The 23,016-nt window shown below is 41.0% G+C and overlaps 1 long non-coding RNA gene and 1 other non-coding gene across 2 annotated transcripts in view; one reads left to right on the forward strand and one right to left on the reverse strand.

Annotated features, from left to right (window-relative positions):
- Nucleotides 1-23,016, reverse strand: part of LOC126473143 (uncharacterized) — a 1,059,929-nt gene that overhangs the window by 533,873 nt on the left and 503,040 nt on the right. The gene's annotated exons all lie outside the window — the stretch shown is intronic.
- Nucleotides 19,963-20,035, forward strand: Trnaa-agc (transfer RNA alanine (anticodon AGC)). Its single transcript has one exon. It is a non-coding gene; the product is annotated as a tRNA-Ala (tRNA).

Genomic DNA, 23,016 nt, shown 5'->3' on the forward strand with positions numbered 1-23,016 from the left:
TATCAAGCGCGTATTACGGCCAGAGGTGGTTGTTCTGGGTACTGATTTCTCAGGATCTATGAACCCAAATTGCGTGAAAATGTAATCACATGTCAGTTCTAGTATAACATATTTGTCCAATGAATACCAGTTTAACATCTGCATTTCTTCTTGGTGTAGCAATTTTAATGGCCAGTAGCGTAGTTTTATTTACCCATAGATAACATTTACATGGACTATGATTTATAGTGAGCTGGGGGTTTACAGCTGTCAAATAATTCTGAAACTTCATTGTAGATGACCGTCAGCTGTTTATACTCATGCTCAGTGCTACCGTTTCGACCAGTAGATCATTATCAAGCCGAACAAATGCATAACCACCTTGTGACTACAACGTTTGAACAACTTCGATGAAGGTAGAAAACCATAGTGTTGTTGGAATTATTATTATTATTATTTACTATTATTTATTGACAAATGGTATGTTTTTATACCTACATCGAAGTTGTTCAGTTGAAATGTTGTAGTGACAACTGTTTACGTTTTGCTTCGACATTTAAGGGTCTACTGATCGAGATTGATAGTACTGCGTATACAAATAAATAGCTGATGTTCATCTGTAATGAAGCTTCACAATTTTTACTAGGACACGGAACACGTGATGTTTCAGAACAAAAGAAGAAAAATACTACACATGTTGTTGTTGTTGTAGTAGTTGTTGTTGTTGTTGTCGTCGTGGTCTTCAGTACGAAGACTGATTTGATGCAGCTCTCCGTGCTACTCTATCCTGTGCAACCCTCTTCATTTTTGAATAACTGCTGCAACCTACATCCCTTATAATGTGCTCACTGTTTTCACCCTAATTCTATTTAGCACCTCCGTTTTAGTTACACGATATAACCATCTAATCATCAACATTCTTCTGTAATATCACACTTCAAAGACTTCTGTTTTTTTCCAAACTGGGTATCGCCCACGTCTCTCTTCCAAATAAAGCAACACTCCATCCAAAAACATTTAAGAAAGATTTCCTAAGACTTAAATCTATATTCGACGTTATCAAATTTCTCGTCTTTAGGAACGCTTTTCTTTTTTACTGTTAGTCTGCATTTTAAATGCTCACTGCTGCCACCATCATCAGTTATTTTACTGTCCAAATCAAGTAGAAAAACTCATCTACTACTTATAGTGTCCCATCTCCTAATCTAATTCCCTTACCGTCACTGGATTTAATTAGATTACAATTCATTACCTCTTCATCTGACACGCTCCTTTCAACAAACAGCACATCTGCACTTTGTGCTGTTCCCAACACAATCACATTGCCATCGTCAAGCCTCAAAATTTTTATTTCTACTCCCTAAACTAGAATTCCATATCAAAATTTTTTTGTTTGCTTTACTGCTTGCTCAAGGTACAATTGAATAATATTGGGGATACGCTATAACCCACTCTCGAACGTTTCTAAACCTCTGTTTCACTTTTACGCCTTCTACTCTTACAATTGCTCTCTCTTTTCTGTACAAATAACTTTTCGTTGCCTGTATTTTACTGTTGCTAGCTTCATCATTTCAAATAGTTTATTATGTTCAACATTGTCAAATGTCTACGAATGCTATAAACGTAGATTTGCTTTACCTTAACTTATAAGAAAACGCATATGCACAGTATTGCCACGCTTCTTCCTACAATTCTCCCGAATCTAAACTGATCCTCCTTACCAGCTTTCCATTCTTCTGTAAATGATTCGTGTAAGTATTTTCCAACCATGACTTACTACACTGATAGTGTGGTAACATTCACACCGGTCAGCACCTCCTTTTCCTCCTTTCTTGGAACTGAAAGTGTTGTTGTTGTGGTCTTCAGTCCGGAGACTGGTTTGATGCAGCTCTCCATGCTACTTTACCCTGTGCAAGCTTCTTCATCTACCAGTACCTACTGCAGCCTACATCCTTCTGAATCTCTTGGTCTCCCTCTACGATTTTTACCCTCCACGCTGCCCTCCAATACTAAATTGGTGATCCCTCGATGTCTCAGAACATGTCCTACCAACCGATCCCTTCTTCTAGTCAAGTTGTGCCACAAGCTCCTCTTCTCCCCAATTCTACTCAATACGTCCCCATTAGTTATGTGATCTACCCATCTAATCTTCAGCATTCTTCCGTAGCACCACATTTACAAAGCTGCTATTCTCTTCTTGTCCAAACTATTTATCGTCCATGTTTCACTTACATACATGGCTACACTCCATAAAAATACTTTCAGAAACGACTTCCTGACACTTAAATCTATACCCGATGTTAACAAATTTTTCTTCTTCAAAATCGCTTTCCTTGCCATTGCCAGTCTACATTTTATATCCTCTCTACTTCGACCATCATCAGTTATTTTGCTCCCCAAATAGCAAAACTCCTTTACTACTTTAAGTGTTTCATTTCCTAATCTAATTCCCTCAGCATCACCGGACATAATTCGACTACATTCCATTATCCTCGTTTTGCTTTTGTTGATGTTCATCTTATATCCTCCTTTCAAGACACTGTCCATTCCTTTCAACTGCTCTTCCAAGTCCTTTGCTGTCTCTGACATCGGCAAACCTCAAAGTTTTTATTTCTTCTCCATGTATTTTAATATCTACTCCGAACTTTTCTTTTGTTTCCTTTATTGCTTGCTCAATATACAGATTGAATAACATCGGGGATAGGCTACAACCCTGTCTCACTCCCTTCCCAACCACTGCTTCCGTTTCATATCCCTCGACTCTTATAACAGCCATCTGCTTTCTGTACAAATTGTAAATAACCTTTCGCTCCCTGTATTTTACACCTGCCACCTTCAGAATTTGAAAGATATTCCAATCAACATTGTCAAAAGCTTTCTCTAAGTCTACAAATGCTAGAAACGTATGTTTGCCTTTCCTTAATCTAGCTTCTAAGATAAGTCGTAAGGTCAGTATTGCCTCACGTGTTCCAACATTTCTACGGAATCCAAACTGATCTTCCCCGAGGTCGGCTTCTATCAGTTTTTCCATTCGTCCGTAAAGAATTCGTGTTAGTATTTTGCAGCTGTGACTTATTAAACTGATAGTTCGGTAAATTTCACATCTGTCAACAACTGCTTTCGTTGGGATTGGAATTATTATATTCTTCTTGAAGTCTGAGGGTATTTCGCCTGTCTCGTACATCTTGCTCACCAGATGGTAGAGTTTTGTCAGAACTGGCTCTCCCAAGGCCGTCAGTAGTTCTGATGGAATGTTGTCTACTCCCGGGACCTTGTTTCGACTCCGATCTTTCAGTGCTCTGTCAAACTCTTCACGCAGTATCGTATCTCCCATTTCATTTTCATCTACATCCTCTTCCATTTCCATAATATTGTCCTCCAGTACATCCCCCTTGTATAGACCCTCTATATACTCCTTCCACCTTTGTTTTCCCTTCTTTGCTTACAACTGGGTTTCCATCTGAGCTCTTGATATTCATACAAGTGGTTCTCTTTTCTTCAAAGGTCTCTTTAATTTTCCTGTAGGCAGTATCTTTCTTAACCCTAGTGAGATAAGCCTCTACATCCTTAGATTTATCCTCTATCTATCCCTGCTTAGCCATTTTGCACTTCCTGTAGATCTCAATTTTGAGACGTTTGCATTCCTTTTTGCCTGCTTCATTTACTGCATTTTTCTATTTTCTCCTTTAATCAATTAAATTCAATATTTCTTCTGTTACCCAAGGGTTTCTACTAGCCCTCGTCTTTTTAACTATTTGATCCTCTGCTGCCTTCACTATTTCATCCCACATAGCTACCCATTCTTCTTCTACTGTATTTCCTTCCCCCATTCCTGTGAATTGTTTTCTTATCTCTCCCTGAAACTCTGTACAACCTCTGGTTCTTTCAGTTTATCCATGTCCCATCTCCTTAAATTCCCCCCTTTTTGCAGTTTCTTCAGTTTTAATCTACAGTTCATAACCAATAGGTTGGGGTCAGAGTCCACATCTGCCCCTGGAAATGTCTTACAATTTAAAACCTGGTTCCTAAATCTCTGTCTTACCGTTATACAATCTATCCGATACCTTTTAGTATCTCCAGGGTTCTTCCTTGTATACAACCTTCTTTCATGATTCTTAAACCAAGTGTTAGCTATGATTAAGTTATGTTCTGCGCAAAATTCTACTAGGCGGCTTCCTCTTTCATTCCTTACCCCCAATCCATATTCACCTACTACGTTTCCTTCTCTCCCTTTTCCTACTCCCGAATTCCAGCCACCCGTGACTATTAAATTTTCGTCTCCCTTCACTACCTGAATAATTTCTTTTATCTCGTCATACATTTCATCAATTTCTTCGTCATCTGCGGAGCTAGTTGGCATATAAACTTGTACTACAGTAGTAGGCGTGGGCTTCGTGTCTATTTTTGCCACAATAATGCGTTCACTATGCTGTTCGTAGTAGCTTACCCGCATTCCTATTTTCCTATTCATTATTAAACCGACTCCTGCATTACCCCTATTTGATTCTGTATTTATAACCCTGTATTCACCTGACAAAAAGTCTTGTTCATCTTGCCACCGAACTTCAGTAATTCCCACTATAACTGTGACCTATCCATTTCCCTTCTTAAATTTTCGAACCTACCTGCCTGATTGAGGGATCTGACATTCCACGCTCCGATCCGTAGAACGCCAGTTTTCTTTCTCCTGATAACAACGTCCTCCAGAGTAGTCCCCGCTCGGAGATCCGAATTTGGGACTATTTTAGCTCCGGAATATTTTACCCAAGAGGATACCATTATCATTTAATCATACAGTAAAACTCCATGCCCTCGGGAAAAATTACGGCTGTAGTTTCCCCTTGCTTTCAGCCGGTCGCAGTACCAGAGCAGCAAGGCCATTTTGGTTAGTGTTACAAGGCCAGATCAGTCAATCGTCGAGACTGTTGCCCCTGCAACTACTGAAAAGGCTGCTGCCCCTCTTCAGGAACCACACGTTTGTCTGGCCTCTCAACAGATACCCCTCCGTTGTGATTGCACCTACGGTACGGCTATCTGTATCGTTGAGGCACGCAAGCCTCCCCACCAACGGCAAGGTCCATGGTTCAGGAACTAACGCGCAGAGATCATCCAGGGTGATCCGCCGATCTTCATGCATCCTTTGCTGAACCTTCAACACTGTTTCCTCAGAAATTGACCGTCTCCCGCTTCTTTTTTCGGCGTGATTTTCGGTCCGACCAGCTGCAAACTCTCTACACCACTTACGAATATTTTTGACATCCATGCACGACTCACCATACATTTCCGTCAATTGGAGATGGATTTCAATCGACGCAGTGCCCTTTGCATTCAAAACCCGAATGACACTTGGCGGCAACACTTAATGGTAGCTCCATTCTTAACGGCTGTCAAGCTAAGACAGCGCCTCAGCACGGCATGCCCATGTTTACACACAGCGCGTGAAGCACTCTTCAAAACAGTGTGACCAACTGCCTCACAAACAGAGTTCTGTACTTATAAAAAAAATATGAGGCCCTACTTTTGGGATTACCCTCGTAAAAGAGGTGGGAGTCTTCCTACACGCCATTCAGAGGGCGTGAAGTTGGAGTAGTGTAATGTAAAAATAAAATAAAACTGGAAATTTTGAGGGCTGAAGACGTTTTGATTTGGCATTTCATATTCAGCAGCCGAGGTCCCTTTATAAACATCGACTTACAGAGTGCTGTGTTAAACGTTTAAGGTAAGATTATACCTGTTAATGAATAGATTTAACTTTTTTTTGATCTGGTCAATAACCACATGAAGTAATGAAAATAAAATTGTTTGTCCCTGGAAGCCGTTAGATAGGCAACCTGAAAATGGTTCGGGTGGCTGATTTACTCGTTCAGTACCACGGGGCTGAATAGGTAACTTACGCACCTTATTATGCCAATAATTTTTTTCTGAATGCTGAATTTTACTTCATAGTGGCAGAGCTATAGCAATCTATTTTTCAGTAGTCATTAAGTCTGTGTAACCAGTTATCTGAACGTTCCACCTATCGTTCAATTTCTCGACAACAGAAATCTGCTTCTTGGCCGCTGAGCTGTTTCTCCCCCTCCCCCCCCACCCTCCCCCCCACCCAAATGCTTTTGCAGTTCCCAGAACAGATGGCAATCGCAGGATGCAAGATCAGCGTCACCCACGTCCCTGTGGCCGGTCAAATTGTTAACACCATTTCACTACGGCTCAATGCCAGGGTGAATCTGTATGCGATTTATACGTATTATCCACAAGAATCATATTGCCCCGTCAACTTCAATTTGGGAGTATGTTTCCAGTTGCCTCGCCATTTCAGTACAACACTGTGTTGCATTTGTTATCCGTACCGCTGCAGAACCGTGTCTGTAGGAAACGCATACTTGACAATGCGCAACACTCTTGTTGCGCAATGGTTTTAGCGTGCAAGACGTATGTAACTTAATTTCCCGCGCCTCTACACAATGCGAATGAGATTCTGTTGAGATTATGCTCCCCTTCAAGTGGTAGTTTATCGTAGTCGCAGGAAGACCACCAAGCGAATGGTACAGGTCGTTCCCGTTTTCCAGATGGTCACCGAACTAATGACATTGTTATAGGCCTAAGCCGCTATCGTCAGTCTGTCGTAGAATTATGGAAAAGGTCGTATCCTCACGTATTAAGCGTTTGTGGAGAACGAAAATTTCCTCTAAAAAACGAGCACTGAGTCTGTGAACAGAGACCTTGCGGAATATACGCGTCGGCCACTCTGGCTGACAGTTCCAGGCCCTTAAGTCCGGAACCGCGCCGCCTACATTACATTCTTTTCGTAGTCTGAGGGTATATCGCCTGTTCCGTACATTTTGCACACCAAACCGAGCGAGGTGGCGCAGTGGTTAGCACACTGGACTCGCATTCGGGAGGACGGCGGTTCAATCCCGTCTCCGTGATTTCCCTAAATCGCTTCAGGCAAATGCCGGGATGGTTCCTTTGAAAGGGCACGGCCGATTTCCTTCCCCATCCTTCCCTAACCCGAGCTTGCGCTTCGTCTCTAATGACCTCGTTGTCGACGGGACGTTAAACACTAATCTCCTCCTCCTTGCACACCAAGTGTAGTGGTTATTCATTGATGGTTCTCCTAAGGATATTAGTCGTTCTACGGGAACATCGTCTACTCCGGGGGCTGTCGTTTGACTTAGGTCTTTCAGTGCTCTGTCAAACTCTCTCGCAATATCGTTTTCTGTCTCATCGGCACATACTTCGTCTTCCCTTTCTATAATATTTACCTACGTTTCTCTTCTACAGCCCCTCTACGTAATTATTCCACCTTTCAGCTTTCCTTTGTTTGCTTAGTACCGGTTTTCCCGCTGAGTTCTTGATATTTATAATAGCTGCGTCTCTTTTCTCCGAAGGCCACTTCAATTTACCTTTAGGGGGGTATCTATCTTTCCCCTAATTATACATGCTTCTGTAGCCTTGCATTCAACCTCTAGACATTACTGCTTAGCTGTTTTGAACCTTTTAGGCGGTTGTATTCCATTTTGTCAGCTTCATTTGCTGTATTTTTATGTTTTCTCCTTTCATCAGTTAAATTCAGTATCTGCTGTGGTATACAAAGATATCTGCTAGGGCTGTTCTCTTTACCTATTTGATTCTCTGTTACTTTCGCTGTTTCATCTCTCAAAGCTATCCATTCGTCTATCACTGTATTCCTTTCCCATATTTATGCCAATCATTACCTAATACTCCCTCAGAAACTCTTCACCACCTCCATTTATTTCAATCTATCCAGATCCCATTGATTAATTTCCTAACTTTTTCCTGTTTCTTAAATTTTAATGTTCAGTTCATACGCAACAAAGCACGGTAGACTCCACATGTCTCCTGGAAATGACCTACAGTTTAAAATCTCGCTCCTAAACATTTGCCTTCCCATTATATATATAATCTGAAATCTTTCTATTTCCAGGTCTTTTTCAGGTACATTCCAACCTGCAGAATGCCAGTTTTGTTTTCCCTGATTGTAACATCTTCCTGAGTGGTCCCTGCTTGAGATGCGAATGGGCGATTATTTTCCCTCCGGAATATTTTACCCAAGAGGAGGTAATCAAAATTTAACCATGCAGTAGGTGATTGAATAGAGACACTGATTTGTAGGGAGAAGTGAAACTCAAAAAGGAATTTTAACACTTTAGTGACATTGAATAGCCAAACATACAAAACAGAACTGGCTGAACGGTCATACCGTGCTCTACAAAGGTGATTGACAGTCGTAATCTGAAAAAAACTTCATAGACATAATTTCAGAAATTTTCCCAAAATCAATTAAAACGTATTATGTAACAAGTTTTACCCATAATGTTAACAGAATGCCTCTGTGAACTATATACTCAATACTTGGCTTCTTTGACTGTCGAACATTAATTTAAGCTAAGGACATTAAAAATTTTCAACAGATGCAAATATGAAACCTACCACGATCAATTAAAGAGGATTTTTGTGAAAAATGCTTACTCTTACTGTCTGTTACCACCTTAACTGCTGAATATTTTCACCTTTTTAAAGTCTTAAAAAAAAAACCTACAGATCATAATCTGACGAAAAATAATTAAATACAATAGCTTTCATCAAAAACATACAGCAGTAGCTGTTTTAAAATCGTTACACTTTCTTTCCTACATACAATACCACCTCTGCTGCTTTTGTGCCAACAACCGATCTTTGCCAGAAGTATCGGTAACTTAATTTTAGAAAACTTCGCTGTCGTAAGACTCATACAAAGTGAATAAATTTACAGCAACATAAAAAGCATTTCACCTTCTCCTTTTCCAAGCCCAACAACTTTTATCATATTCTACCGGCGACAAACAGATAATTGCTTAACAATTTCCCATCTTCTGACCGGCCAGCATCCCAGACTACTCATGCGACCCGTGTCTGGCCTCATAGTCAACAAGGTACCAACAGCGTTACATCGCTAGGTACAAGTCAGCTAGCCGTGCCTTGAAGTGCCATTAGATTGGAATTTTCAGTAAAAGAGCGCAATAGTTCCTCGAAACACCTTCTTCCCAGAAATCTTCGGTCAACGGCATTCCCATCACGCTTCTACCGGAAACACGTTAGTTACGTAGTTCTATCTCGCTTTTAAACATGTGTCCGAGCTGTCACAAAACCTCAAACGTTCCAGAAGTCGACATACCGTACAGTACATCTGACAGCCGTAGTCGAAAAATACTTCCCGACTTCTTCATCCGCTATGGCGAGATTCACTATATGTGCCTTCATTAGCACACCACGGACCTGCTATAACACCCGCATAGAGTCTACCGTTTCTGTCCGCTTCGCCTATAGGCCCATTCCAAGTCTCGATGCGCGCTCAGCGGGACTCGCCGTGGCTTACCAGAGACCATTCTCCATTCGACTCTTCACAAAGCGATAATACCCTTAGGAGCACCACACAAATGACTCGGACGTGACCAAAAATAATCGACCATCTAACATGGTTCATTAGAGCTGTAAGTTCTTCTGAAAAACAACGGATTTCCCCTTGGTCTCAGCATGACGTCCTTGTCATATATGTATGACAAGGACGTGACAGTTAGTCCGTGTAACGTTTCTATGAGAAAGATATTAGTATACAAAATATGTCCTTCATAAGATCGTATTTACTGCGCCAAAGACTTAAAACTTTTTCTAACTAAAAACAGGTTTCACAATATTTGATGTTGTTGTTACTGAGTAAGATACGAGAAAGGTGAACCTAGCTATAACAGACACTAATTCGTTATTTGAAAACGGAACTACCGATAGCTTTTACTGTTAATTTACCTAAAATCAGACTTTCTCCAGAAGGATTAATATCTTTGCCGATAATTTTCGAGACAAAGGGAGAGAGTTGACCTTTTTACTGTGCTGTTTGATTTCTATAAATAAATTACATTTACCCCAGTTTCATTATTATTACAAATTTAAAATTATAATTTCACCGGTTGTAATTTGTATGTGCACACTTTCTGTGGGTAACAGAAGACATACATTTATTGGTCGATGAAAGAAGGAAGTACAAAAATGTTCTGCGAAATTCAGGAATACAAAAGTAAAAGTCTGTTAGGAATGAAATAAACAACGAGTGCAGGGAGGCAAAGGCGAAATGTCCGCATTAAACATGTGAAGAAAGCGAGAAAGAAATGATTGACGAGAAGAATGATTCAGCACATAGAAAAGTGAAAACAATCTTCAGTGAACTTGAAGGCAAGTGTTGTAGCATTAAGATTAAAATGGGAATTGTACTGTTAACTGTTAATTGTGAAACGAACACATTGAAGGCCTCTATGAAGGGAGATCTTGTCTGATGTGATAGAACAAGAAACAGGGAATCCAGAATTAGAATCACAATGTACAAGGGCTTTGGACGACTTATGATCGCCGGCCGCGGCGGCCGTGCGGTTCTGGCGCTGCAGTCCGGAACCGCGGGACTGCTGCGGTCGCAGGTTCGAATCCTGCCTCGGGCATGTGATGTCCTTAGGTTAGTCAGGTTTAAGTAGTTCTAAGTTCTAGGGGACTTATGACCTAAGATGTTGAGTACCATAGTGCTCAGAGCCATTTTGAACTTATGATCAAATAAGACAGAAGGATAGATAACGTTTCTAAAATCGTTGGGTTCAAAATGGTTCAAATGACTCTGAGCACTACATCTCAGGTCATCAGTCCCCTAGAACTTAGAACTACTTAAACCTAACTAACCTAAGGACGTCACACACATCCATGCCCGAGGCAGGACTCGAACCTGCGACCGTAGCCGTCACGCGGTTCCAGACTGAAGCGCCTAGAACCGCTCGGCCACCAACGGTCGGCAAAATCGTTGGGGAAGTGGTAATAAAATGACTATTGACGTTGGTGGGTAGAATCTATGACACTGGTGACGTACCATTAGGCTTTCGGAGAAATATCATCCACACAATTCAGAAGCTTGCAAGATGCGCTAGAAGTATCACACAATCACCTTCACAGGTCATACATCCAAGTTACTGACAAGAATAATATATAGAAGAATGGAAAAGAAAATTGAAGATCTGTTAGATGACGATCAGTTTGTCTATTGTGAAGGTAAAGGCACCAGAGAGGCAGTTCTGATGTTGTGGTTGAAAATGAAAGCAAGGATAAAGAAAAATCAGTATTTAATTAATGAACTTTTAAATTAATCATCTGACGGTCCATGATCGGTATGAGTTGACTCGTTATCTCGCCAGCAATATGAATCAGTAATCAATTTATTAAAATTAATTTTGTAACACTTTTTCTCTTTGTTTCTGGTAGGCCCGCATCTCGTGGTCGTGCGGTAGCGTTCTCGCTTCCCACGCCCGGGTTCCCGGGTTCGATTCCCGGCGGGGTCAGGGATTTTCTCTGCCTCGTGATGGCTGGGTGTTGTGTGCTGTCCTTAGGTTAGTTAGGTTTAAGTAGTTCTAAGTTCTAGGGGACTTATGACCACAGCAGTTGAGTCCCATAGTGCTCAGAGCCATTTGAACCATTTTTTTGTTTCTGGTATTAGAGGAAGCAGTCTTTGTGACTACGCGGCGTACTACATCTGCCCACGAAACGTCTATGGGATACACTGTGTCTCCAAGTGTAGATGTTTTTGCATTTCTATGATGCTGTCTCATAGATCAAACAAACCTGTTATTATCTCTACTAATGTTCTTTTTATATCGTCTACATCATCCGAAATACACACATCAACAAAAATTCTGCGTCACCCCGATATGTCGTGCAGGTGTGTTGTAATTGTGTCTACTTCTGTATCGATCCGAAGGTCACCCCTAACGTTGCTTTTATAGACAGACACAGTCACCATGAGGGGGCTACCAATAGGTAGAACACCGTACTCAAATGGATGGCAGCGTTTCAGTTGAAACGGAAGTATAAAAAAGGACGCATTTCTGAGGTCTGTGCAACAGCAGAGTGAACATCCATCGTGCCACGTAGGATAATCGTTAGCAAAGATCGGGTCCACATCACCAGTTTCACACAGAACTATTGTCAACCAAGAAAGTTACACGATGTGTGCACCAGTCCGAGTTATGCGGCGCTGGCATGAAATCGGTTAGAACTGACGGGTAATCTCGAGAACTTGCTCCGGATAGGCCGTTCACGTTCGACAAGTCCACAGGATAATAGATATCTTCGAGTTTTTTATAAAAGGAATCGTGGGTTGGGTGCTTCGGAACTGAATTCGGCGTTCTAAGAAGCTACAGGATGTCATGTATCGCACCAACGTGACGAAACGATTGCGCGATGCAGATCTTCACTCCCAACGACTACGTCAAGCACTACTGCACCATGGACTGCGTCGAAGATGGGCAAGAAACCGGGCGGAATGGATACGTTAGGATTGCTTTCGACTGTTTTTTGCGGACGAAACTCGGATCTGTTTGCACCCTAATGACCACAGACAATGTGTCTAGAGGGAATCCAACACTGTGACCCACATGTGCAACATGGTGGTGGTGGAGTGGTGTTCTGGTATGACATTACACGGGGCACTGTACACCTCTAGTGGTTGTTGCGGCCAGTCTCACTGCTCTGTGGTGCATGGACGAGATACTGCAACCAACAGTGGTACACTTCGCCACCATTTTGGTGATAATGTCATCTTGGTGGATGGTAACTCGTGTGTTCATCGGGATATCCTCGTAAAGCATTCGTTCAGCATGTTTTGATCACCAGATAGGAGTAGCCCATCTGTTTCCTTAAATGACCCAAAATGGACATCGATTGAACTAGTTGTTTCTGGACGTTGACAGTGTACTCTGCGCGACTTACGCAGAGCTGCCATGGAAGGGATGGATAATTTGGTCCAGGGCTGGCTTGATTATCTCACTGGTGGAATGCGACCACAGATTCAAGCTTAGTCCTGAGCAAGTGGGCGTTCCACTACATATTGTTGCTGCTCAGAAGTGTTGTGAGAAACAAACAACAGACGATTTTGTCGTCACACATATGTTTTATTAAATTTTTTTATTTGGTGATCTGTACACATTGCACATGAAAATATATTCCTGTCTCAGAGACAGTTCTTTTTATTTCATGCCATGAATTTCAAAATAAAGGGGTGGTGCAAAACTTGTTGGTGTCTGTGAATGGCCAGTCTGTTTAAAACAGCAGAACATCATTCGATTGTTCCTTGTTAGAGATCAGAAACGGAGCGAGTACGAGTCTACATAATGTCGCAGGTTACGTACTTAACATTTCAAGGCGGCGCTGTTCCATCTGTGTTAACGGGCTGCCTTCCTTCCCACCGTGGTTCTACAAGTATGTCGAATCTGAGAACTGTGGCACTGCGGTCGCTTCATACTGTTCGGTTCGTTCTCTCTTCCTGAAAGCATGCAGGAGTGCAAGATAAGTCGTGACTTACTGTGAGTACGGAAGATGACTGGACGATCTTGCTGCTGTAAAATGGCACTGACAAGGCGAAATGACTGATTGTTGTGATCAAATTAATTGATACAAGGTATACAATTTCAAATACGTTTCATTGACGGAGGAGTGATATCTGGAGTAAGTTTCACGCTGTAGTTCACGCTTCGGGTGAAAATATGCAAATTTTGTTCAGTGTGAACGAAGTGGTTGTTTTACTGTTTATTCCACCTTCACCGCGAGGAAACACATGATCTGCATCAAACGAAAACTTGTCACAGAGCTATGTCACTGTAATATCCACGCGACAAAAATGTGCGCTATTTCAGTATTCATTTGAACGTGGCAACTGGCGTCTATGGGCTAATAGCGAGCGTTATAGCTAATTGTTCATTTATGCAATTTACTTTAATAAGCAATCTCCATTTAGTGACAGCACTTCTTCCACGTCTCATATTTTCTGGTACTGTCGTTACAGAGTTCGTAACGCCTGGAAATTGTGTATCCGTCAACGTAATTTTTAGACATATCCTGGACAGATATTAAATATTGAAATAAATTTACACCAGTCTTTCGAAAACGCTTCATCTGTATGAATGTTGAAGTAGGAGACTTGTAACAACAATACCGAGTGATTTAATTTCACTGTTAGTGAAGAACTGATAATGCTTTTTTCCTCGCTGAACAATTATGCAGTATTGGTTTTCGAATTATCATTATTAATTTTGGACCAGTGTAATTTTGCTTATATTATCGTGCTCCTTTAAAATAAGTGTTTTAGGAGAATTTTAATTAATAGCTTAGTGATTATAGTAGCGTAAATAAATGGTATCGCTGCTAAATTATCATTACGACTTCGCAAGCACCAGCCACTTCCGATTCGACAGCGTATGTTGCTGCTAACGCCAATTCCTCAGCTCCACAGTGTTCATTCATTTCTCAGCAGCAGTCACTAGTCCATGGACGGACACACACACACACACACACACACACACACACACACACACACACACACACACACACACACACTATCGTCTGGGAACAGTTATTTCGGGCATCAACCCTACACTTGCACTTACGCACCTGTCCAGTCCTGCCGCTCGCCAGATAACCTCATCATTTCAGTGTAACTGGAGCAATCCACATAATCGATGATTCTATACTCATACCTATGCCTGTACCGTGATTGTTTTTCAACATAGTCCCATCAACGACTTGCTTCTTAATATGTGACCATTATGTTGTTAATTAGGCCTTTATTATCGTTGATTTGTTGCAGGACGACCTCTTTCCTTATTCAATCCAACTGTAACACCACATTGCAAAACCTTCTGTCCATTTCATTTCTGCCATTCTCAATGACCATGCTTCACACCCACCCAGAGCTGTCCTCCAAAAATAGCTTTTCATTCACATTTTTATGGTCTCAAAGATTATACAAGGCACTTCCAGAGGATTCGTTTCATTTCACAAAACTATATTTGCTAGAAGAATTACAATTACGTCTAAAACTACTCGTTTATTTTTCAAAAATTTTCAATGCGACCTCCACCAGACGAACGACAAGCATACAGACGATAGTGAAACTCTCCTGATACTTTTGCGAGCTTGTCTGGATCTTTTGCATTCGAGGCTTTTCCATGTATCCTAGCAATTCACCCAGAGTTGTTGAAAGGGACCACACATAAACCAATTCTTTCACACAGCCCAGAAGATAGTCACATATCGTGATATGAAGCGACTCTGGAGGCCATTAGCGCAACGGCACTGCTGGTACCATCGTTGAATACTTAGGCACGAAAGAGATACTTTGCCGTGTTCCCTACGAAAGTCACGCAGTACAGCTTTAGATGGCATGCTCCTATTAAAACGGACAACGCAAAGCAGCTTTTGTTGATGTGTTGTAGCCATCTTGATCAGCACCTTCTAAGAAACGAAAGTCTGATCACGTAGTGCGTGACATCACAACACGGGGTCGTACGTAGTCAACAGAAGCTTATAAACATTAGCACTGCGTGCTATTTATCGTACTTGAGCTTGTTCGTTAGTGTAATTACTACGTGATTGAACATGAATTGTTTTTGATCACTTTGTGTGTTCGGTCAACCTGTGAGGTTCTTCCTCTGCCGTTTCGTTGTTTTATGCCGAACTATAGAAGAAATTACGAAACAGGTCCAAAAATTGATTTATTTAAATTTCTGGACACTGAAGCAATGAGGAAGAAATAGTTATCAAGAATTCATAGGAATAATGTATTGTAGTGTATTGTATGTTAACCGGGGGCCTAGAAATGATTCATAGGAATAACTTCATTCTTTCTTCAATTTCAAGAGTGACTTTTTGTTTTTGTTTTTTGAAGTTTCTAAAAGAAATTGATTTAGTGACGAAGAGAACAGTTCATCGTGATTCGTTTTGTTGACCTGACGACCCCTCCTCTCATATTAGCTTGCTTACGTTACGTAAATTCGGTATTCCGTGGGAGCAAGTAGTAGAAATTTGTATAAATCTGACACTTTAACGTCCTGCGAAGCTTTCTTCAATATCATTAACTCCTTACATTCACATGCCATAAATATCCTCTTCAGTGTTTGTTGCTAGTAATACAAATCGGTTTATGATGTTGTGTGGTATACATAGAATATAAGTAACTTCAACATGGACTGGTTGTAGTGTTCAGATCTCTTTCCTGCTGCAAAAACTTTCAGTAAACCACTTGTCGAAATTTCGTATAGGTGTACACAGTATATAAAAACGCAGTTGAGAGTACCGTAGCTATCGTATTAGCACATTTCCAATAAATAAAGCTATTTGAATCAAACATATGTTCCAAATCCATGTTCTTAATTCAAGGAGTGACACTAAGAGTGAAAAATACTTCCGCTCTTACAATGCAGAAACAATTATCTTCTTTAGAAATATCGATAGAGGTCCACAAAACGAAAAAAGCCTCAGTAGGTGTATATAGCAAATGTAGACAGATGTTTTGTTATTTTCTTGAGTTTATAGTCCGGTAGACGACAAAATAAAAAACATGTCAACACATGTGTAAAAAGTTTCTCCGAGTTTTGTTTTGTTTCTCTTGGTAGTTCACGGCGAAAAGGCGTCACTTTCTAACAACTGAGTTGCTGCCCTCCAAGAGTCTAGTCTTTTCCGTTTGTTTTTACAATCGCAGTTCGTAGACGCCCATAAACATTCCCGTTCACGATAAAGCTCTATCAGATTTAATGCTGTCTCCATATTCGTCTATACTCCATCATTTTTAAACCAATAAATACACACCCTTAACGAGAGCAGGCATTGCCTGCAGGCGAAAGAGCGACTGTTGAAATTAAGTTTTCCAGGATAGCCACAAGTCGCACTTAGTAAGTTTTATTGACTGGCTTCGCTCTTTAACCGCCAACTACTGTACTTTAAAATGTAAGTTCCAGAGTTTCTGATGATGCTCTTATTAAATTAAACAGCGAAACCTTTCAATAAAACATACTAAGTGTGACTTGTAACAACTCTGAAAAATTGAAATACACACCCCTTCTAGAGACACAACAAATCGCTACTGAACCAACTAACATTCGACCCGACATCCACCATCCGCCAACGCTTGCATATAACCGTCAGCAGACCGAACTGCAACCAAAGCCTACCCATGCTTTGGCTAAGATTTGCCTCGTGTACACATTAAGCAAATCTCATTCAACGAAGTGGTTGGGTGTCGTTCGTTCGCCTTCGTTGGCCTAACGAGTATGCGTATTATGATAGGTTAATGAAAAGTTGATACAACGCTACGGAAATGTTTGTCGGAGCGGGGGCTACCTAGAGAAATAGCTGGCAGTTGTAACTGAAAGGCTGCAAATAAAACATCTGATTTTCACTGCGGTTTCAATTTCACGACCGGTCGGAATTTACTTTCCAGACAATCCTCGTGCATTCATCTGCAAGATATGGCCTCGTGGAGCGGTCTGGCCGCGTTGAATACACTGGCTCTCGTCAGATTGCAGAAATTAAGCGACGTCGGACATGGCCAGTTCTTGGATGGGAAAGGGCTTGAGTACATCACGTGATGCTTTATATTTGCTTTTGCATCAAACAGAATGAGAGTTGGTGGCATCGAGTTCCTCTTCGTTAGGCTTTGCGCCTATGTCCTCGATTAAATTCCAAACCTCTCCGCATTGTCTCGTGATGTAAGGGCATATGAGACTGTTGGTGGACTGTTGCTAGTGTTTCATCAGTTGAATGTAGACTGTAAGTTCGGAATCCCCGTTGGTGGCTTTAGACTGGTGTAAGATACGTGTGGGCATTAGGTTCCACCTTCTCCCTCCTTTCGTCTTTTTCCGGCACAAACATGATAGCACACTTGACACCCGCCCATTATAGACATCTACACCTACACTTACCTGATATACAATTATCTCACTTCACGAAGTAAAGGTGGCATTTTGCGCAAAGGACAGGAAAACTTTTCTAATTAGACGGCTAAACCTGTCCTTCGAGTTCTCCCAGTGAACAGTGTCACAAGATTTCAGTTCTTTTTTTTAGTATTGAGAAACTCGTAACGCCGGAAATGCATATCCTCCTATTTCCATCTATTTTGCTATAATTTTTTTTTCTTATTTTGTTACCTGATGATATGACATTTCTGTGTCTATATATATTGTAATTGTTTTACTATTTGTATACATATATTTATTCATTTATGTCGATGTATAATTGTTTGTTTTTTAAATACTATTTGTATTTTTACGCTGGGTCTTGCCTAGGGAAAACTATGCTATCGAACGATTACATCGATAGGTCGTGTGGAGAACCAAAGTGTTTAGGATCTTTGGTAGTGTTAACTCCGCCGCGTGGAGCGCGGGCAGAGCGGAGTCTGACGGGAGTAGGTCGGTGGAGCAGGTGTGTTGAGTGGCGCTCCTGCGAGTTGCCGCGCTTCCGACGTTTGGTAGCATGTAATTGCACTCGACTTGCTATGATAGTTTCTGGCACGGTGTCGCGGACGGGCAACATTAGCTGGCACACATCAAGAGCCCGTTTCGCCTGGTGACCGTGTCGATAAGAAGGCGTGCCAACATCCAGCTTCTACAACAGCAACGGCCGAAATAAGTGATTATCACCACCTCCTCGATCGACGACTTCAAACCTTCAATCAACCAACAAAGAAGACTGAAAGCACGTAAAGTTTTAGAACTGTATGGCAGACCTCAGCTTTTCAAACTATTCCATTACTATTACTAAAATACAGCAACTTAGCATGAACCTTTGTTGCTCATTGTCCCAATTGCATTACCAAGCAGGGTCCCATCCCTTTCTGGAATGAACTCGAGTGTCGTTGAAATTCAAACGCTAGCATTAAAGTAATATCATTCGATTTCACCGCTTTAATTTCATAGTTCAGTTAAGGTATTCATAGCTGGCTACAATATTTAGATTACACAAGCACAAATTAAGAGTGCGAGTTTTGTTACCATATTTTAACTTACCTGTGACTGTAGCTCAGCTTGGTAAGTACTAAATTTTACTATTGTTAATTGTTCAGAATCATTTAATTCAAGTTCAAAGTTAAATCTCTTATTTCTAAATTGCGTAGATTCAAGTAGCTTTTGAAATGATTGTTGTAGTAACCCAAGTCTAACCTTATTTTATTGAATTTCGTAGTGCTTCAGAAACAAAGTTTACTATTAATTTCAGTCAGTAAATTAACTTTCAACTTTCAGGTTTTATTAATTCTTTTGCTAAATTAAGTCAGAGTATAGCGAAATTTATTACTTCTGACAAACATTCAGTTTTCACACAACACGTGTCAACCTTCAGTTGCCACGCTTTTGGTACTAATTATATGTGCAATAACCTTTCTTTTTCAGTTTTATAGTAGTTGTCCATAGGACTGGCGACCGTAAATTTCCCCAAATCTCAAATATCTAATTAACGGCAGTTAATTGTTAACACGACTGCACATTCACTTTCTTTATTAACTTTACCAATTTTCAAAATTAATTTCCACCAGTTTCATTTAAATTTTTCCTTTCATTTAGGTGTAACCCTTTCCTCCCTCTTTATCGACAGATTAATTTCGGTGACGATTGCTTCTCCCAAATTTCCATTAGGTACATGTGGTTTAATTTTTACTGTCAATAAGGTCGATAAGCAAGGGGGAGTTTACAAACTGGGTGAATCTTTCTGAGACAGCCTGTAATTTTAGATGGTATAAACCGATCCGCTCTACAGAAACTCCTCTTGGCTTGATCAATCCTTGCTGCTGTGCCCTCCTTCCATCTCTTTTCTTGACCTCTTCTTCCGACATAGCAAAAATATAATTCAGATATCACTTGTATAAATATGGAACATTTGCTTCTTCACTGTACCCCTGTGCCGCCACAGCGCTGATCATACATATGTTGAAAGATGCCTGTCTGTGGCCACCTCGTTGTGACGTATGCTGCGGTTACAGCGACCGCCGACTAGCCTCTGCCGCGTGCGGCTTGATCCAGTCCCGCGGTCGGGCGCGGCGTGCTGGAAGGCGGCCAGCGAGGGCCGAGAGAAAGTGGACCGCCCTCGCCCTACTAACGCTACTACTTGTGGCGGACAAAGCTGCCTTGCACTGGGGGCGTAGCTCAGATGGTAGAGCGCTCGCTTAGCATGTGAGAGGTACCGGGATCGATACCCGGCGCCTCCAGAACTATTTTATTTTTTACCCATTCTCACAAAAAATATAGACTCCCCTCGTTGAGTGAAATGCAGTGACAGAATTTATTTAATATGTAACTTTGAATTCGAAATTTCTGTACTCGATCTAAATACATTCTATCTACAATATTTGCCAATGATTTGCCTTCGTCTTTGGTAATTTTGCCTTTACCTATGGCAGAATTGTTTTAGAATTCCCCCTCAGGTTTAATGTTATTTCAGGAGGAGGAGGAGGAGGAGGAACAAGAGGGGGGAAGAAGAAGAAGAAGAAGAAGAAGAGGAGGAGGAGGAAGAGGAAGAAGAAGAGGGGGGAAGAAGAAGAATAAGAGGAGGAGGAGGAGGAGGAGGAGAAGGAGGAGGAGGAGGAAGAAGAAGAAGAAGAAGAAGAGGGGGAAGAAGAAGAATAAGAAGAGGAGGAGGAGGAGGAGGAGGAGGAGGAGGAATGTGTATGTAAATTGAAAAGTCGCGCTGAGTCTTGAATTTCACGTTAAACTCTGAGTCTCCACTACAGGAGCCCTGGTATTTAACATCTCCCTAAATCTGAAATTAGACAATACCTCCAAACATGATAATTACAAAATAAGATTAAAATTTCTTCACTAATTCGAAATCGTTAGAGACATAAGAGTATGTGGAAAACCAATCTTCTGGATGCCATTGGGAGAATTGTTTCGTTTTTCCTTCGAAGTAGTTGACGAGAAAGCGAACCAGGACCTTCTGATGTGCATTTGAACTACAAATAAAACCATATTCGTGTTAGAAGAAGCCCTCATGAACTGTTTGGTAGGAAGTGAAGCAGTTGATAGTGTTGCTCATAGAATAGTCTCAAGTCTAACGTGAAATAACAACCGCGGCAGACAGCTGTTTCGAAGAAAGTCGACTCTCTCGTCGTAACATAAGGTCTAAACCCTTCAGCTGTGACTCACAGAGTGAAACGAGAAAATTTTAATTAATATTAATTAATTAAAACAGGAACTTTGTCTGTTCAAAAGTTGGTTCAGGTTCATATGCCCTAGATCAAATGCTTTCGTTTGATATTTATGGCAATAACAAGCTCTCATATTTTCATTTCGGTAATATTATGGTAATGTTTGTTCTTCTATCGCTACATTGAATCCAGTTTGGTACAGTTCATTTCTTATAAACATGACTTGCGAACTAATATTATGAATTTCTGAATGAAAAACAAATTCATCTTTCAGACTAAATTAGCATTACGACATCAGTTTTAAATGGTTTAAATCATGTCATCATTCTGACGTATAACTAAGAGGCTCCAGCAATGCAGTCATGAGCCACAGGTTAAAAAAGCTGTCTCACCTGGCAACGTGTAGTAGTCAAAGGTAGACCCTCTAAGTGTGCTGTACGATTTTCTTCTCTTGCGGCTTGTCTGTTCGTGTGACGGTTTTCGTTTTCGGTTAGCAACATAATTTTGGTGAGTCTGGATCATTGAGACAATGTCTATGTTTTGTTCAACTATTATAAACAAAGGTGCTACACAATTCACCTTCATTGTTTTTACACAAAGTTCGAGATACTAACAGAAACGACCTCGAAACATGTCGAGGAGCCATGGACCTGCATCCCTAGAAGTGACCACGAGGCGGAACATTTTAAAAGATAAGTATGGTATAGACAAAAGTTATGGCTCTGTGGACCTGTATGTTTGCATTCGCGATGAAGGGCCCAAAAAAGCATGTTAGTGAAGAATGAACCTGAGAGAAATCATAAGACACTCGAATGACTTGTATAAGCGCTAGTGAAGCTCAACAACTAATGCAACGAGAAGGTGTAATTTAGACGAGGTGTGGGGCGGCGGGTGGAGTAATTGTTATATAAAATGTAGAACGTAATGTAGAAAAGATGCAGTTCCCGGCCGATGCACCATATGTGGGGCGGCGGGTGGATATATTTGTTATTTAATGTTTTGTATTTATTTAATGCTGTTGTTTGCCGTTCTCAACACTGGCTCTCTAACTACAATATTGGCAACCAGAAAGTGATTAGCAAAACGTGAAGCCTGTAATTAGCATTCCTAGTGCCCACTTCATCTGAGAAATACACTTATATCTACAGCTTATAGCTCTGAGGAATTAGGAGATTGTCTGGGATTCATAATCAGAAACGATTCTCTCTAAAATGTTCACTATATTCTGAAAGTCACAGACCAAAAAAAGAATCCACACAATCCAACTACCAGAGCAGTTCAGAGTCTAATGCGCTGATGCAACTATAACTGTTCAAATTAAAGGTTTAAGTGAATGCTCGCCATAATTTGATGATAATGTTCATCAAACGCCACGCTAAATAATGGTAGAATGTCTATCCCGCGGCGGCACTTGAAAATATGACATACGCAAACTGTAGATAGCTCATTAAAGTCATCCCAGAATTAACACTTCACTCGAAAACGATTTCATGGTTACGCGTATCCCGATAACTTATTACGGCATCCGAGGCTGTTTATAGCAATGATACCGATGCGACGCGACTCCCGGCACAGATGGTGCGCTAATCAGCGTCTGGAGAGAACTGGGGCCCTTTTTCTCTCGCGCAGCGTTCTTATATATAAAACCGCGGTGCCGACGGCTAAGGTAACACCTGATCAAATCGGCTCTCCCGACTAGCCGCTGGGCTAGTAATGCACCACTTTAAGTTATCGAATAAATCATTGCTTCCTTTGGTGATGGCCGATGAAGCTCTCAATTTAAATGTGCAGTCAGCACACAGGTAAGTAATCATAATAAAAATCTGACGTGGCTAAGTCAAATATTTTGGGCGAGAGAATTAATTTAATTACACTACACTCAGTAGACGAGCTCTGAACTTGCCCTTTGGAGATACGCTATCACTATAGTTTTATAGTTATTCAGTTGAAACTTCTCACATTTTTATAATTATAGCGGATCTCTCTTCTACTTAAATTTAAACATCCTAGCTTTATTTATTCGCCTACTTAATCTATCTTGC

Source organism: Schistocerca serialis, chromosome 4, assembly GCF_023864345.2.
Source record: "Schistocerca serialis cubense isolate TAMUIC-IGC-003099 chromosome 4, iqSchSeri2.2, whole genome shotgun sequence".
NCBI classification, from domain to species: Eukaryota; Metazoa; Arthropoda; class Insecta; order Orthoptera; family Acrididae; genus Schistocerca; species Schistocerca serialis.